Genomic DNA, 20,920 nt, shown 5'->3' with positions numbered 1-20,920 from the left:
TGAATGTACTTTGTTCCTTGATATTCACTACGATTGGGTTCGATTGTATTATTGTGCAAGAGTACCTAACTACCACTTGCGTAATTTTTTATTATTACTATATTATTTCCGTAAATGATGTTTAGAATTAATTATAAAACGATTTCGATTTTCTTTCTAAAAAAACCATCTAAGATGAAAAACTACAACTCAGAAGTACATAAATAATCTATTCTTTTTTTCATCAAAACGAATTAACACTCGCAAAATTCAAAGAATTCATATAAAAACTTCACTATAAATCTCACTGTAGCAATAACAGTACAGGAGTAATAGACATGACTACAATTTATTATAATACAACCACCATTACCCGAGCAATAATCTCCTTTATATTTTGTACTAAAAGCGATAATTCCTTTCCGTCATAAAACATGCTCTAATACTTAAAACTCCATCTTATTTACAAGAAAAAAGTCCTCCTCGTTTAACACTTTTTCCTACTTTACTTCTATTGCGAAAATGATGCAGTTTATGTCCTTACTGTCATCATCAAAACACGGCCTGAGGGAAATTAAGCTTGAAAGAGCTTTTTTAATAAAATGATCAACAAATTTCCTTACTTTCGTTCCTTACTTTCCTTTACTTTCATAGGTCTTAAGAATAAACCTACCTATTATTTTCATCTAACGATAAAATATAATAAAGTAAAAAAATACCTTTTTATAAAAGTAATAACGATATTCAATAAAATGACTAGGATTATTAAGATTATGAAGTTAATTAAATGATAATAGTATCAAATTTATTTAAGAATACATGTTTAATACTAAGGTAATAAAAAAGTTCAACACATTAATTATCCATACTTGTGAGCAAACTGTAATTACCGTAGAACTGTATTAATTTGCTAAATCATTTGAAATAAAATATATTAAATCAGTATGATAACTTACCAAGTACATCATCTGGTTAATTATACAGAATTGTCAATCCATCACGAAACTATTACTAGAAATGTTAGCTGATACCGCAGGACACAGCTTTAAACTCATTTAAAGATAAAAAAAAAAATGGTACATTATGGATCTCGCAATGCGATTTACTGTACAATAAACGAATGAAAAATGAGCCTGTAAGAAGTTCGACAGGCTATTAAAACTACGTGTCACAAATTGCATCACCGAAATCACCTATAGGTTATTTTGGACACACGTTGAGAATGAATGGGTAAAATTAACTAACACAAAGCGTATCGTTAAAAAATAAATGAATAATAATATAAGAATTTTCAGTTATAAAGAGAAATAATTAAATTCTAATCCTACAGGTGTACGAATCACCTGTAGATGATCCACCTACTATTACATGTGATCTCCAGCATTTCGCAAAGGGCCACAGACTAAAATTAAATGCCATTCCTCCACAAGCTGCCAATCGAATCTATCTTATCGTGGTCATCCAGCTCTCTTTAAAAATCACCGAGTGAGGTAGAACCACTCGAACGGATGAGCAACAAACCGCAAACAACTTACACGTCCTGGGATGAATTTACAAAGCGCTGAAGAGCTTTGGCCTGTACGTACAGAAAAATTCCCACCAATCTAAATAGAAAATTGAGGTGACCCTGAAGGAGCAGATCTCGTCCGTATAACCTTACTGCCTGTTATGAGCGACATCAACAAATGCAAACTTTCAATTCGCTGGTAACGACAATTTTTATTGTATCTACGTCACCAAATCACTTTACATCTTTTCTCAGCATTTCTTTGTTTACTTTTATCCAATTAAGATTTTTCCCCTTTTGTATTTTGCGAAAGGTTTTTTTTTTCTAACTGATAGTGTTTGAAAGCCTATCCAAGAATTCACGGTAAATAACATTAAACAAACTTTAAAAAATATCATTAAATTGACTTTAAATCCAAATAAATAAAAAATAATATTTTTAAATTCTTTAAAAATTTTTTTAAAAATCAACCCTAATTAACGATTAATAAGTTGGTAGTAATTTTTCGTTTGATTCGGCAGTTAATTCAAAAGTAAAGTATTTAAAAATAAATGATCAGGTACATACTCGTACAGTTTTTTCACATTTTGGTCAGTTTTATGTTTTATAATTAATTATTTATTTAATATATTTAATGATAAATTCATAACCAAAATATTTATGGTTGTAATCCAATTATAAGTATGTAGCAGGACAATCATCCTGTGATTAAAACTAGCCTTTGATTAGTGACTGGATTCTGAAATTACAGTGCGTTGTAAGACAGTAGGCTAGAATATATTGAAAGAAACTATGAAATATTAGTATTAGTCTGACCAGTATTCAATACCGATTTGAAAAGTATTAATCCAACAGATTAAAAATAAATGTAACTTTTAAAAATTCGTCTGAAATATCTTTCGAAATTATAGTAGTGGTTCAACCGATACAATTCTTTAATTTTTAAATATAGATTCATGTAGAAAGTTAGATAAAATTAAATTTTAAAAAAATGTTTATTAAATTTTTGTTGAGGGACATTATTTAGCGGACACACGTTGAGAATGGGTGGACATAATGTATGTAACTAACACAGAGTGTATCGTTAACAAATGAACAATAAAAAAAATCTTTCACAGAGAAAAATAATTAAATTCTAAGAATAAAACATTAATCTTTTCCAAAGAGAAAAGTTTAATTTTTTTTTAACTCGTTCTTAATCTGAACTGAATAGTACCAGAATACGAATCAATTTCAAGTAGTATACAAATCTTTTATAATTTCACAAGTAAAATAACAGTCATTAAGTTTTTTTTAAGTTTTTAAGAAAAAAGAAACTTTACGGTAATAATTTATTACATAAAATGAAAAAGATGATTTTACTGAAAGTCGGCTAAAATGTAGATGGGAAAAGTTGGAAAATTACCTGCTCTCTGCTGAAGCGAGAGAATTTATAGGAAGCAAATCGAGCAGAATCCATTCTAGTCAGCCTGGAAACTAATTTGATCCTTTTCCCGAAACCTTTTGTGTTATTTTTAACGAATTTCTCGCAAGCGACGTAACGGATTTCGCGCAATTTAATTAGTGAAATTCGTTGAACAAAAGATCCTGTATTACCATACGTACACATATACTTCAACTACTCGGACAATAAAATAAATTCTCATCGAAATATACACTGAACCGTAATTGGGTCACGTCCATGTTTTATTTTAATTAAATTTATCATGAAAAATGATGATTAATCTTTTTTTTTTAGCTAATTCACTCTAAGAAAAAAAAAACAGGAAAGAACAAAAACAGGAAATTCTCTTTTAAACCGCAATATCTCTCAACAGCATTCAAAATAAAATAAAATTAAAAAAAGAATGCAGATGTGTTTACAGATAGAAATACACACAAAATAAATCAACCTATTCACAAGATTTACTCATCCAATACAGATTTAAAAGCAAAAAAATAAGCCCAATCTGTATTGGTAATGCAACAGGATTAATGTATAATTAAAAAATTTCAGTCAGAAAATATTTTGTTTAAAAACGATTATAGTGATAACTCATTGCTTTCTCTGAAAAATTAATAAAAAATAAATAAAAAAACTGGAAAACTAATGGGATTTATCAACATTTGCATAGAATTAAAAATTTAACGCTTTCCTCAATCAGAGAAATGGTCATTTTTATTCCTCAAACAATTTTTTTTGGATTTAATTATTCTTATAAAAAGAAATATAAAAAAGCGAAAGTTCTATAATAGCATGTTACATGAATTAACTACTACAAATACTCAATTCTATTCTAAGTCATCTCAAGCTAAGTTGAGACAGCCTATTTGATCTGAAAACAACGATAACAACCGCTAGTCTAACAACCACCGCAATTTATTACCCATCGCTTGCTCCATTAAAAACATGAAAATTTTACAATCATTTATATTTATGCAAATAAATAAATAGGGAAATGTTATTATACATAAGCGATTTAGTAATTAAAATAATATACTATATACCAATATAAATGCATATAGGGGGTTTGTCCAAAACCAATCAACCAATTTTTACCTGAAAAATTAAAAAAAAAACATAAGTGTTAAGTTTTAATAATTAATGAAAAACAGAGAAAGTTGGCCGATCTTATGGGAAAAATATTATTTTGTTTATTTCATTTATTGGGTTATGATCACTCAAATCTAATGAACGAATCTAGTGAACGATTTGTAAAATTCAGTTGAATAATTCTTCAAGAGATTCAGTTCTTGTGATGGACAAAGTTTTTCCTAAAGGAACCCTGAGACTAGCTTCAAGTATTTACTGTTTTATATATATATATAAACGCTTCAAAAACTCGTAGATTATCATCTAAATTATAGGTTTCTATAAAACGATTTAAAAATCACCAGGTCTATTAAATCTCAATTAATAAAATATACAAACTCAGAAAAAAGATTTTATTTTGACTAACAGGGTATCAATCCCGGTTTATTACACAATTTATTTAGTAGTAAAAAAAAAATTTGTTACTAATTTCAATCAAATATATATATTTCTTGTGTGCGTGTGTATGAAAGTGAACTCCTCCTAAACGGATGGACTGATTTTGATGAAATTTTGTGTGTGTGTTCAAGGGGATTCGAGAATGATTTAGATTCACAATTTGGTCCACTGGAAAATGTTTTTTTATTTAATTTTTTATTTATAAGTAGTTGCTGATTTTGGAATGTTTTACACTGGATCCGGCAGACTGCACTACCATCGCAGTATCGAATATTCAATAATATTCTATTTTAATTTTAGTTTGTCCCGACAGTTGGTGCTGCGATCAAATTGAGAAAAATATTTCGTAATTTTGTGTTATTATTGTGTTACAAAAAATCGCGAGAAAGCAGTTTTTTAAAAAATAAGAGGCTAATAAATCAGATGGAAATGTAAACAAACGAAAACCAATCAGATCAATGCAAGATGGCCGCTGTCAAACACAATGACCAATCACAAAGAGCCCGTATGGCCGTTGCCAATGTTAACAAAATCACAACTGATTAAGTAACAAGTAGGCAGCACTGCGATCGCGTTTACAATTGTGCGCGTATTGAGAAATATTACATTATTATTTATTGAAATAACATTTTAAAGTGTAATTATAAATATACATTGTGAAAATTTGTAAGGTACAGTATTGAAGTGAAAATGTTTATTTAATTTATTTATGTGTTGTTGATCTTGGGATGGTTAAGGTTCACTATTGGGCCCGGTAGGCAGCGTGTGGGTCCGGTAGGCAGAGCTGCGATCGCGTTTTAGAAGTTTTGTTTTTTAATTTTTGGTTTATCAGTCAAACCCGGTAGTTGGTGCTGCGATCGGATTCTAGGAATTTTTTTTATTTTGTTTTTTTTTCGCATATCAGTTACTTGCGTCGTAGCTTAGTGTTGTTCTTACATTAAAATTCTTATTTAGAAAATAGTTTGAATTAAATCCGATAGGTAGTGCTGTTCTGACAATTGGATTTATTTACATTCTGAATTTTATAAAGTCAAAGGTGAAATTTTATAAGGTTCCGTAATGTTTTGTAAGTTTCTTAATGTTCAGTATTAATTGTAATGATTTTGCAGCCACAACACTTTTCGTTAAAAAATTATTTTCCACCGAATACTGTGATTAGAGAGTGGTGTGGATTAAATCCGATAGGTAGTGCTGTTGTTTTGCCATTTGGATTTATTTACATTCTGACTTTTATAGTGAAAGGTTAAATTTTATTAAATTCCTAATGTTCAGTTTTTTACGGTTTTATGAAACTTTCAATTGTTGTCATTTAATCTGTATGTATACTCAGATCTAGCAATAGCGAAGCATTACGGAGTCTGCTAGAATTGCGCGCTTATTGAGAATATAATATTATATTATTATTTACTGAAATAACGTTTTAAAGTTAAATTAAAAAATGTACATTGTGCAAATTTATAAGGTGCAGTATTGAAGTAAGTATTTTACATGATTTTTCATGAATTTTAATGATGTATACACGTGCATTCAATAACAATCAACTTAACCTACAAATTTAAATTGTCAGTTCTCATTTGATTCTATGCAACTTATGAAGTATTGAACGGCTTTTTGAAAATAAAAATTTAAGTTTGTAAAATAAATTATAACATTTATAAAATTAAAATATAAGTTACTTATAATATAGTTTAAAGTATATTTAAAAAATTGAATTTATAATGTTTTAGCTGATTAATTTTATAAAAAGTTTTCTAAAATTATTTTTAATTTACAATTATCTAAAATTTGGTAAAATAGATGTTAAAATAAAGAATGAGAAAAATGATAAAAATTTCTACTAAAATTTTAACTACGTTGCTTTTTTACAGTGCTTTAATTTTTTTTATTAATTGATTAATTAAGCTGTTACATGGTTATGAAACATGAAATTATTAAATAAAAAAAAAAAATTTGTAGGAGGTACTTTTTTGGAATGATGTTAAGTGAAAATTAGTAGTAATGTGGATGAAAATTTATTAATTACACTAATTATTCATTTTATGACGTTTCGATTTTTTAATTCAATTTTCATCGGACATCTCAATATTTAGTGAAAATAAATATTAACCATACTACACATAATTAATCAATAAACCCATTACAATAATACAACAATCACAAACTGATAATATCATACTAATAGTCATTTTAATGAAATTTAGAACACATTCCTGCTAATTTTAACTTAATTAAGTTACTTATATTTATACGTGCGCACTTATTACAGAATAATGCCGCGTCAGGACGTCTGTCGGGTCCGCTAGTATATATATATTTTAATTTAAAGAAAACGAAATACCAAAAACTAATATATACAGTAAACTAATATATACATAAACTAATATAAACTTAAATGAGGTCCATTCACTCAGTAGTTTAAACAAAAAACATATTTTTGTTAGAATGCACTTACAGGTGTGAAATGGGTAAAATAATAAGGAAGATGTTTGTATGAAAGAACTGTTTATTTCCTGCATATTTGAGTATTCCCAGTTTGTGTCCAGCTTTGGCTTTTGAACAAGGTTGCGTAATCGTGTATAGTTTGTGAATACGCGTTTAACTGTATTCACGTGTATTCGTGATGGAAATTTATTTAGAGATAAAATCTCATGTTGTGTATCGGGGAAAGTTCAGGGAGAAATTTGAAAAGGAAGCACCAGTGAAAACTTTTATTCAGAATTTAGAAAATTTTGCGAAACAGGTTCCGTGTTAGGTCTACAAAGATGCCCGACACAGGTCAGTTTGTGCCCGAGCAGGTTGTACAGGACATTAAAATACCAGTTACAAGATGTCCTCAAATTTTTGCGGAGATTAGGCAACAAAAAGAACATTTCATAAGATTCAGACCACACTGTAATGAGGGGAATGCTGAAATGTTATCCATATCGAATGCAGGTTTTCAAAGAGCTAACTAATGCTGATTATGCTAAAAGGTCACTACTGCCAACGGTTCAGAAACTTCATTAGAGGACACATGGACATTTAAATCAAGTTTTTTCACAGATGAAACGCGGTATCACTTTGTTGGATATGTAAATAGTCAGAACTCCCGCATCTGGAGTACTGAAAAACCGAACATTCTCTTTGAATCATCTCTTTACCACAAAAATAGACGTATGGTACGCGGTATCAAGGCGACGAATAACAGGACCCTTGATTTTGGAAAAACTGTGGATGCTGTCGTCTACCAAGAAATTATCCAAAGTACTCAGCCATAGTGAAAGAAGATGCTGGTTGGAACAGGGCAGCACCACATGCCAAACAGCTCGCTCTACTATGGAGATGCTGTTAAATAGAATTATTAATGTTTCATAAAAACCGTGCGAAGACTAATTTCATAGAACAGTCTATTTAAAATATATAACACAGGTAATATTAAATTTATAAGAAATTAAATTATTATAAAATAATACTAGTAAAAGTAGATAAGGTTGAATACAAAGTAATATTGTTAGATTATTGTCTATGACTAAAGTTGAATGTACAAGATAGCTTGAATGTATATTCGATACGGTTTTATCAGCTGGAATCGGCTTATCCGCAGGTCGACGAACAATACGAAACTTGAACTGCGAGTGTGAGCGTGCGTACGCCATACAGTTCTAACAAAGCGAAATTTACCAAAACCGGTATTGAAGCTGCTTCATATACCTGCTCTCGTTCTAGTCCTGAGAGTAACTGGCTGTTACGACCCGTTTAAATATATTTAATTTTATACACTGTTATATATTTTAAATACACTGTTCTATGAAATTAGTGTTCACACGGTTTTTATGAAACATTAATAATTCTATTTAACACTGCTTATAAATAAATTATTAGCACTTGATCCGACCTTACGAATTCTGCCTTGTGAATCCTTCGATCAATCTGGCAACTTTACGATCCTGTCCCTCAATCGGCGACACCTCCATCCACTTGATCCGGCGACTTGACTATCCGGCCCGGAGGACCATAAAGAGATATGATAGAATTTAGAGTTGTGTGGGCTGTATTTTTGATGAGATGGTAGATGATGAAATGATGCAACGCTATGTTCTTCTTGAATCGTTATATTTAATTTCTTGTCACCCTTGACATTTTGCGAAACATTATCAAGAAACTATGAGTCCCCTTAGACTGAAGTGAAAACACGGGATTCTGACATAGAACGCATACAGGCACTCCTTGCGGTATTATGCCGTAGGACATCGTATGACCATAGTTTGCCGGAAAGCTCTAGCCCTCGCTAGGTAGCACCACCCGACGGCAAAAGTGAAACGTAACAGATGCTACAGGATTTTTTAGGTAGTAGAATCATTTCTAAAGGATTGTGACCACCAAGAGTCCCTGACCCGACTAGCCCAGACTTCTTTCTGTGGGGTTACTTAAAAGAAATTGTATATAGGAGCAATTCACACACCATGCAGAAACTGAAGACAAACACTATCACTGCCATCCAGGAAATAGACAGGCAACACCTTCTGTAAATTATTATGTAAGTGATTACCAATAAATTATTTATAAACTAAACTAAGCGGTGGGACCTCTTTCAAGTTGAACATCCTATATATACTCGTATACCGGGTGATTAAAAAGTAACTTACATCCCCTCCAACGTCTTTTATAATTGAGATAACTGAATACAGTTTAAGGCATTCTTCGTTATACGGAGAGACTACTTCAATGAACGTATATTGCACTATTTTTTTTTTGACGGAAGAAGTTGGAGGACAGCTCAAAAATATCAAATGGGACCAATGGTCATTTGATATAACATTTTAAAGAGCTCACTGTGACGAGAAAATAACATAACTGAAATTAAATTCTGATTGCCCAAGCAAACCGCTGTAGTTTGGAGGTTGGGGTTCAATTAACCACACAACTCAGGATTAGTCGGCTCTTTATAAGACCACACTTAATTTACATGTCATACATTTCATTCTCATATCATTAGGCCGTGGATGGGGGCAGCATACACATTAGGAAAATAAATATATACTCCTGAAATATAATGTAGCCTATATATTATATTGCATATAAGGCTATGTATTATATAGCCTGAAATATAATATCATTTATTGCAGTTCCTTCGTAAAATCATCAGAACCAGGCCAAACAGTCACATAATAGTTTGGCATTCATAAATATGAATCATAAAAACCTGTATTAATTAATTAAAATTTTTAAATTATTCATTTGTTTATATTTAATAATATGTTATCTTGGTTAATAATATCATTTCATTAATTTCTAAAAAAATACCAATTCAAAACAATATGCTGCGTACGAGGATGAGGTATTTTTAACATTTTTCCAACCCAATTAAAAGATTTTTCTATCAAATCTATAAAAATGGAATTAAAAAAATTTATTTGTCAGAAACATTACTTTTCCGATAAATTATTTAATAAGTGAATTAATTAAAAATATAATAACCCTGAATTATCTTTATCTTCGTTTAGCAGATACTTAAATTCTCAAATCACCTTTTATGCCTTCTTAACTGCTATTTATTTTGTACTTATTTTATTTATTTAGTATCTTCAATGTACTATATTATTTTACAATATATTTATTATTCGTAATTATTAACACAACTTTAACCATTTCTATTTTTTTATTTTCTTTTTTAAATTTTTTTTTACATTTTTGATCAAAGCTTTACTATCGCTTCCCTCAATCCACCCAGGTAAACGCTGAGACAGTTTTGTTATCAACGGTCTAGCCTACCTTGCTTGATCTATATAATGTATGATTATGATCTGATCAGAATAAAATGTATGTTTATTTATTGGTGAAGTTACTATCTGGCAAAAGAGCACTGTAACACACATAAAAACTGACGTATGAAAATCATTTGATTAGTAATGTTCTGCTATCATACTAGGTAAAGATATCCCGATAATCCGAAGAATTGTAAGCGAATTGGATACTCTCTATTAAGAAGGGGACTTATATTTTTCGACTACTGTTGTATCGTTTCTCAGTTGTTTGTGTAGATCGTTTTTTTTTTTTTATTACACCACCATTTCTTATCATTAATCATTTCCTAAACGGGGTGTTATGTCAGGCACTAATTATATTCCGTACTACGATGAGGAAATCTCTAAATTACTGGGTTCCTGGTTTTGGAGTAGTTTGATGACAGCGGCTCGACTTATAAATATTTCTAAGGACTATGTTGCCTATCCGATTTCTGTTCAATAACCTCAACTCGGAAATAGGTGCTTATCGAATCAACCCGGGTCTTGTACAATACCATGCAAATATATTATTCATGTAGATACAATTAATTACAAAAAATATACATATATATTTTAGCCGGAGCAAGCATCGAGTTATATTTACATACAGGCTAGGCCTGTGTACTCCTTTCAGTCCACGCAAGCCGTCACAATTTAGCTTAAGACGGTCTATAACGTATTTTGTTTTAAGGTACCATAAAATGTTAAGCAGCCATTACAAACATCTCAAATGCGAAAACACAAATTTTCTTTATTATATTAACTAAAATACGTTACAAGTGTTTTTTAACGTGCTCTCAATCTTATTGATGAATGTTGGAAACTACTTCCACGCAATAACTTGAAAAAATACCCAATAAAAAACTTTATTCCGTAGTGAAATAGTAAAAAGTTAGTTCTGTATTTATAAGACTACTACGTTATAAGGGGTTTATATCACCTAACAATCTGATCAGGCTTAAAAACTGTTCCCATCCTGATAACGCCCTGTTTAAGAGAACAGTAAAAAAATCCCATTAGGCCATAAAACTTCAATTTTTGGCAACGGAGTGGCTTTATAAATTTTATTTAAGCTTCAGTGAAAACACACGAGAAAATTTTACATTATCATACAATATCTTCCGAATTTCTCATCAACTTTTTTTCGAAAGTTTTATACTTTAATTTTTCTAGCACAAAATTTACCATACTAAATTTCATGAATACGTTAAACAGTCCCTGAGAATAAAACTGAATGGAGGTCACCAAACAAACGTAGAAGCACTAATCAAATACAGTTTTATACAATTAAACAATTTTATACAAATGTTTAACCAAAATTTTCTTTTTAACTATGAACCCATAAATTATCAAGAAATAGAAAAAAACCGAAACTTAATTTTTAATTAGTAGCATCACATTTTTACTCATAAACATACTTCAACAGCCGGGAAAGTAAAATGATTTAAGAATGAGATCATTTCTTTTTTAATTTTTTGTCTTTTACTAATCTTTTCTTTTTAATATTTTTTATCAAACTTTATTTTTTTCCTAAAAATACTTTTCTTTAAATGATCAATAAGATATAAAAAAATAGATTTAAATAATCTTAAAATGATCACAGAAGAAATTCTTTGTAAATCAGGCGGTAAAATATAATCATATATACAATTTAAATGATAAAAAATACAATTATAGTGTTACGTAATCAAGAAAAGATATATGACTGTAGAACCAATTACTTTGAGATTCGTTTAGTTTATTTAAAAATCAACATAAATAAAATGGGGAACGAATTTTCCCCCTTTAAATAGCTACTGCATCTCCGTAAATCTCCGTAAGTGACGTCAATAAGATATTTCAGTGAAAATAATCAAATTTATTTTAAAATAACACGTTTAGATTATTTAAACATTTTAATTTTCAACAAAATGATAAAGTCTACAAAAAATTAGCTATTTTTTTTTAATAATACTGATGCAAGGATATTTTTTTGTATATTATTAACCTGCAAGTATAAATATTACCTCTGTAAAAAGGAAACCCACACACACACACACACACACACACACACACACACACACACACACACGCACGCACGCGCGCGCGCGCGCACGCACACACCTAGCATGTTAATTAGAATAATCCTGTATTCAATAATAATAACAGTAGTTTAATTATCGCCGATTATCAGTAGGCAAGTGCTTTAAAATATTTCAATAATTACTCACTCAGATTTACATATAAAATATTTAAAATAGTAATGCACTGATATATCATTGCATTGTGATACAATTATGCAACCACAAGCTGAATTACTAATTCAAATAATAATTATTGGAATCTGATTTCATAATCTTCTGAGATAATTTCATAATAATCGGAATTAATATTATTTCATAATATCATAAACATTTAATTATAGTCAAATACTTGTAATTTACGTTAATTACAAAGTTGTAATTAATACTGATTCTACTTCAAATAATCATTATCAGTCATTATATTAATAATGAATTCCTGTTTAAACAAGCAAGTTATGTATTGTTGTTTGTTATTTTTATTTTCCTAAGGATCATTCTTTTTTTAAAATCTACTATTTAAAAACTGAAATAATATAACTCTTTTGAGGCTACTAACTTCTTGATAAAAGTAATAAACACCTTGTAGTTAACAAAGTACTTCTTTTCTTTTAATTGAAGAATACAGCTAAAATACCGTTTAAATCAATATAAATTTGATAATCACGTTTATAATGTTTATTCAAAGATTTAAGAACATTTATTTGTCGTAAAATGACCTGAAATTACAAATTTTTCTTATTATTAAATAAAAAACGTTTTGTACGCAAAAGAACATACTAAAATAGAAGAAACGGCTATATATTTTTTTTTAATTTCTTATTTTTTAAATTCGTTATTCTATTCATAAACAGCACGTTGATCGCTAATGAATATGAAAAAGTACATTTTTCCCCTATGCGTACGTTGCAATCTATTCAATTAGTGAACAACAAGCCTCAACCCCACAACCCAATGAGATGAGAATGATATGTATGGCATGTAAATGAGGTGTAGTCTTGTACAGACTCAGGCCGACTAATCCTGAGATATCTGATTAATTGAAAAAGTACATGATTTTCAAATTTTATATCTGTTTTCTGATCAACAATTGGTAACCCTACTGTCAACTATTATGTAAGTATATTTTCGGTTTACATGATTATCACTGCACCTATTGCCCCAGATTTAGTCCGTATCATTAACAAGTACTTTCTTCCCCCATCGCAAAAGAAAAATCATGAACTAAATTTTACTTTGTTGATATATTTTTAAAAAAATTTGATCGATATTAAAATTTAGAAATAAAATGATAATCAAAAAACTACACACACTACAATGTTTCACATTTAAAACAGTCAATTTTCTAACTTTTTGCCACTTTAAGTCTAAGAGGTATCTGTGAATTCAGAATCCCAAATGTGGTTGTATTTAATACCTTGTTCAAACGGCTAATTATTAAAAAAATGTAGAATACCCATCAAATTGCAGTTGATTCGACATTTACGTTCACAGATTTACCTTCCGGTATAAAATTACTTTTTAGTATTTTTAAACCAGATTTTTAACGATACAGCTGCCACATTAATAAATGGCTGTCACCTTTCTAATAATTTCAGTGCATTTCAATGTTTTCATATTATTTAAATGGACAATTTTTACTTCCTCGAAGAAAAATTTGTAGAACACAAACTGTTGCACAAATATTACCAAACACATTTTTAAATATACATATATAACCCATGATTTTAACAAATTAGTGAATGAGTTTGTTTATTAAACAAATTTTTAGATCCAACGATTTCAAAAACAAATGTGGTCTTTAATATTCGGAAGAGGAAAATGCAGAATTTTAATTAATTAGGTTTTAGCTTTTAGTAGCCTCGTAGATAATTTGGTCTATTAATGAAAACGGATGGTTCATTTTGGAAATAATTGAATCCAAAATAACTTCTTTAAAAAAAATAAACCAAAAATAAAATTTATATTTTAGATTAATATATTAACACACCGTTAAAACGCCTAACTGGAATATTTATTTTAGGTCTAGAACCTTTGCTTTAAAACCCTGCCTTATTTATAAACAAATAAAATAGCATATAAATAATCTTGTATTACCTGAATAATGTTATTGAGTAATAAAGTAATAATTTAGTAAAGCAATGGCTCTGTTTTATGTTAACGAAGTAATATAACTACATCTGTTGTCTGAAGTATGGTTGTATTATTCAGCACTCAAGTTCTATTAGGATACCCGCTTGTAGTCTCAATAAAATTCTTTATGAACGTTCGTGAATTTAATGTTTACATAACACTCCCGGCCCTGCACTTGTATGTAAATTTACATATAAAAGTATGTCTGAACAAAACCTTTTAAAGTACATATAACTCTGTTGCATATAACTATTTCAGTACGATATTTCATATTTTAGCGAAAAAAGATACTTACGTTATTAATTTAACACAACAAAAATTAATTCCCCTACTGAATAGAAGCTTTGTATGTAATTTACTTTTGTTGAAAGAAAGGGGTATATAAATTAATTTGTTGTTTTACATTATTTGTCTAGGTCTTTCTTGTAGCGATGACGCATGTAAAGCGTCGAAGACAAAAAAGACACACCAGTCAAGAGTCGCTTTGTTTGAGATCAACGTTGTATGTATACTGCCAATCCCCAGTGATAAACAAAGTGAAGGTTTCACACATAGGTTTCATTGTATTCAATTCGTCTTCTTATCCTGAAAAGCCACAATATAGTAAATTTTGTTAACTGACGAAGCTTAAAAAGAAACCAACATTTTTGTAAAAACCCTATATGTGACTGAAACAAGGGATGTGGCTGCCTACGGGCCTCGAATCCAGAAACCTGCATGGTATATCTGAAAACTTCCGGAATTTTCATAAGAAACTAATAGATAATACAGAGTGTGTTTGTGAATGACCATTCTCAACATTTAATATGCATTATCCCAACAATTACAGTGGGATTATTCCCATTTCAATAATTCTTAACATGGCCTTCTTGTTTCTGAAGTAACTTACATTAATCGCCTAAAATTGTTGCAATGATGGCAGCTAAAGAAACTTCATGCTATCCAAGAAATACAGAAAGAAAGCAGTATATCCTCTTTCTTTTCCTTTCATGCCGATCTTAAACTACTATTTTAATAGTTTTTCCATTAAAATTATCCTCTTGAATATTACACTTAGCTTCGGAAGGGCAGATTTAAAAGAACATAACTATCATGGAAAATAAAGTCAATGCAGATTTTTTGTAAAACAATGAAATATTTAAGTAAAAATTTAGATAAGAACATCTGTAGGAAGAAAACTGTATTTTTACATTCTGTTGCCGTAAAAGCTAAGATAATAACTGATAAAATTAGCTGGAAGTCTGCATGCTGAAATTTGTCAATGTGGCATAATAAAAATCCCCAGGCAAACTGGAATTAAAGTCTGGAACGATACTTTCACTCAGACCTATTTGTAATTAAATACGAAAATATAGAATCTTTGTAAATATTTCACAGGTTTAGACAGTCTAAAAGACGACCTAGGTAAAGCCCATCAGGGCTAAGAACGGAAGGGTAGTGTGGCGACCGGGATTGTCACAAGGCGGATTTCTTCCCCTAAGGGCGTCAGGATGTAATGTGAATGTGTGTTATTACATAAATTATTTTAAAATTCTCTTTAAAATACATCTGGTTTAAAAAAAATTATTTTATCAGTCAATTTGAAATAGCTATCATCCAAAATCATTAACGAATTTAAAACACCGCTGCAACTGTTTGAATGATACGTGTTGAATGTTGAGAATGGACATTCACAAACACAACTCTGTACTTTCTATTAGTTTCTAATGAAAATTCCGGATGTCTCCAGATATACCGTGCAGCTTTCTGGATTCGAGGTCCGTAGACAGCCGCATCCCTTGTTCGTGATGTTTGAGTGAGGTGTACTCTTGTACAGATTCAGGCCGACCATACCTGAGAAGTGTGGTTAACTGAAACCGAACCACCAAAGAAACCTATCGGGTTGGTCTAGTGGTGAACGCGTCTTCGCAAATCAACTGATTTCGAAGTCGAGAGTTCCACCGTTCAAATTGTAGAAAATGCAGTTACTTTTATATACGGATTTGAATACTAGATCGTAGATACCGGTGTTCTTTGATGGTTGGGTTTCAATTAACCACATATCTCCGAAATGGTCGACCTGAGACAAGACTACACTTCATTTACACTGATATATATCATCCTCATTCATCTTCTGAAGTACAATACCTAACGGTGATTCCCGGAGGCTAAACAGGAAAAAAAGAACCACCAAAAAACACCGGTACCTACAGTATAGTATTTAAATCCAAATAAAAGCAACTAACTTTATTCGGATTCAAACCTGAAAACTCTCGATTTCAAAATCAGCTGATTTACGACGACGGATTTATCATTAAAACATACCCGGCGGTTTATACTTTCTTTAATAGTATATTATAGTTGCATACTTCCTATTATTATATCTGTCATCTTACACCGTGTGTGAAGAAAATATCTTCTCAAACAAATAAATTAATAATAATTAATTTTATTTATTCTTAATTACTGGTAGCTATTTAAAACTTTCTTCAATATAGTAAAACGTATATAACTGCAAGCATAGTTTATAACTGTATGAAACTTATACCAAGATAAGGATTCGACTTAATGCACTGGCTTTTAAAGTTCTACTGGAAAAAATTGTGTCGGAAATTCGGATACAGAATACCAGGATTTTGCGCCTAAGAAATTTCTTTTAATATTTACTTTTATAATTTAATCTTACAATTCATGATGGTTTTTCTTTAAGAGTTTTAATGGAATAAAAATCAATTTTAAAATTTATGAAAATGTAGACTCTTATCTTTTTAATTTATCCTTATAAGTATTTCTATTTAAAATTAAATTAAAAAAACACCATGAATTATCAATAAAGTATATTTTTTACACAAACATTCAATTTATTCCTCAATTAAAATACTAATGGTTTTGCTATTTTAGAACAATTAATTATTACAAATATTAGGTTTTTTTAATTGTATACACCATTTACAAAATATTTTATTTTATTTTCACTTTTTAGGTTGTACAACATTAAATATGTATTAAAATCAGATTACACACTTCAAACTTTAACTCGAACCATCATTAATAAAAAATGATAAAAATAGTTCTCTGAAGAATATTAATGTAGCTCCAGTAGTTAAATTTAAAAACCTATTTTCCTAAACTTGAAAAATAGATTTTTGGAATAATTTAATTACTTGCAAAATTTTAGCGGAAAAGCGTAAAATATCTAATAATGCTTTGCTTGAATGTATACTTTAATATTCCATTTATTATTCCATAATTATTCCATTTTAAGCCGGTAAAATTAAATAAAAATTAAGAAGAAATACGCTGAAAATACTAATGTGACCTAAACAAGAACGATACTCGTGTATTACTCTCATATTGTTTCAGCTACTTATAATTACTTTTATTGTAGTACAATTTATTGCAGATAAAAAAATAAAACAATTTTTTTATGTTCATTTAATCTGAGTTTAGTTTAATCCGACCATCTAATTTTTATTTTATAATCTTTTATAAATAAAAATGGTTTCTACAAAAATGATAATCTCACTAAAAACGCAGCTTAACCTTAATCAATAAAATATGTTTCGTTGAAATAAAATGTTTATCTAAAATAATTTACAGAGATTAAAGCTTTAAGGTAACATTTTTTCATGCTTAATCATAAAAAGGTTTATATCTAAAATATGTTCAGAAAACTGAAAAACGTGAAATTATGATTAAATCAATAATTTTTACATCTCCAAACAAAAGGTAAAAATCGTTTAAATAACAACTACTTCTTCCTTTTGTATACATGTATTTCAATACTTTTTAATAATAAGATTACAATAGTAAAAATACAGATAATATTTACAAGTTACATATAAATTATTTTTGATTGAAGAAATAATAAATAATAAAGGAATCTTCTGCATTATTGTTTTCAATTTTTTTTTAAATTTGACCAGAAGAAAATATACATTTATAGATTAAAAATACGACTAATAACAGTAAATTATTGTAACGTCGATAAGAATAGCAATATTTAGTTAAGTGAGGAATAAAATTACAAGTGACGAATAATTTAAAGTAAAGAAAAAAATTGATATTGTAAGCCACCAAAAGGTAAATCACTGTAGATGTAAGAATTATAATAATATTATTACTTCCTTGTACTAAGGAAGAAAAGAAAGTATTGTGATCGCGAAAAATTTCGGTTTTCTGATTTTAACGGAAATATCCATTTTGACCATCCCTGAATCCACTTTGACAAGTTTCGGCGTGACTTGTGTTCGTACGTATGTATCCCGCATAACTCAAAAACGGTTAGCCGTAGGATGCTGAAATTTTGGATTTAGAACTGTTGTAACATCTAGTTGTGCACCTCCCCTTTTGATTGCAATCTACTGGACCAACAGTGTCCAAAAAAGCCCAAAATCAAAAAAGTAGGAATTTTGGACTTTTTCTTAAATGCAGTAATAAGCCCTCATTGAGAGCTTTTCAACGATAAATCATAAGTAGTATTTATTTCAGAGTTATAGATATGTCACTGGTTTCAGAGTTATAGCCAAATAAAATTTAATTAATGAAATATTTGGATCTTGCAAGGGAAGGCATATCGGTTCGAATCAGACTTCATCTCTTTTTATTATTTTTAACTTTTTTTTAATTTAAATATATTGATTTAATTTCTAGATCGTTTAATTTTTATTAACCCGTGATTGTAAAAATTTTTACAATAAATAATAATAAACAATAAATAATAATAATAATAAAAAATGAAAAGATCAGAAGTTATTACTGAAATGAAATTTTATGTACTTTTAAAAATGTGTACTTGTAATTTAATAGGCATAATCGTATTATTTTTTTGGATTTTATAGTTTAATTTTATTTAATTATTCTGAAATTTCTGTTTAATTTTATTTACATTAAAGTTAACTACAGAGTGAATGAAAAATAGACCCTTACTGAGGCATACATGCCCGAACTTTAATAAATTGCAAAAAATTCTTATCGTTTATTTCATTACTCCTCTGATATTGTCGGACAATGTGTTCCCTAACTCAGAGTTGATCACAATTTCGTTTATTTGTTTTTTGTTGCCAATCATTTAATCGCTCTTTGGTTTGCTATAATTCTTCTGATCTTAATTTGTGTACACGTTCTCCGGTTTTTAAATTTTCCCTCTCTTTATATTCATCATCCTCTTTAACTTTTTTATTCTTTCTTTGGTTTTAACATTTTTTTCCTCTTTATATTTATCATCTCTTAATCTTTTAATTTTTTCTCTGGCTTTAACATTTCCTTCCTCTTCATATTCATCTTCTTATCGTTTTTTTGAGATATATTTCTTCATGTTATCTTTCTTTTCCTGTACGATTGTTTAATTTTCATTTTTTGATTATTCAACAAATAATCCAATAATAAAAACTGAATATTCTACACCGTAAGGTCGAAATTAACATTTGTAACCAGTATACAGAAGTTCACTAAACGGAATAGTTTAATTATTATTAACTTTTATTTATACGACACACCGGAAATCTGAAATGTTTGTTAATCAGCAACTCACGAAGATACAAATAATACTGATCTAGTAATGAGAGTAATAAAGGGACTTTTACTCTATCCTAAATATTTCATGTAAGACTGTTGAATGTATATGTTAATGACATGTTAATAATTGTATAAATATTTTATGTTAATAAAAATTAATATTTCAGCAATTTTATAACTGTCCAATTTATTAAGGAGTTGGAGGATAGTATCTCAGTTTCAAATGAAATAAATTAAATTTATTTCATTTGAAATAAGTGCAGCAAAAAATGTGTATATGTAATTTAATAGGCGTACAAAGAAGTCATGTGGTGTCCACATCAGATTTTTATAAATATTCTTTGGAAGAGGTGTTTTATAGGAACCAAATATGGACTACTGGGAGCCAAGAAGACTAAAAATATATGATATTCTCTTTTAAAATTCTGGTATTTATTTTAGCAATTTGGTAGGGAGTTTAGAGAAGAAGTATTAAAATATCTGTCTAAGAGAGTAGTTTGTGATAAATTTTGTATGTAATAAAACAAAGTAATTGATTAGTTAATTTATTAATTTCTTCAGAGTACAATAAGAACTGGTATACAAGAAATAAAAAGAGTAAAAATTAAGTTAAAGTAAGGGTAAAAATACAGGGTAAAGCATAAATTGAGATTAAGAGATAAATACATAAATAAAAATAAAAAAATGAAAAATGTATCTAAACAATGTTTGTTAGCTTTATCATTAGTCCAAAGTAACTGATAAAAGAACTGATAAAGCTGTTGGCTTTATCTAATAACCCCGGATAGAATAGAACTCACAGACAGTCCAAAACGTTTCCATGGACACTACTAATCTCTTATAAAGAAGGGACTGCCACGCTGACAATTACAAAGTGTGGATACAGACATAAATAAATGTAACTGCCGTCACATTACCCACTGTACTCTCTATGGGAAAAATATAAAGGTTAGCAATAGGAGAAGGGTTTGTGAAGGTCAAAGACCTTCACAAACCCTTCTCCTATTGG

The sequence above is a fragment of the Lycorma delicatula genome, chromosome 1, assembly GCF_047948215.1.
Source record: "Lycorma delicatula isolate Av1 chromosome 1, ASM4794821v1, whole genome shotgun sequence".
Taxonomy (NCBI): Eukaryota; Metazoa; Arthropoda; class Insecta; order Hemiptera; family Fulgoridae; genus Lycorma; species Lycorma delicatula.
The sequence above is the reverse complement of the archived record's forward strand: the minus strand, read 5'-3'. Positions refer to the sequence as shown.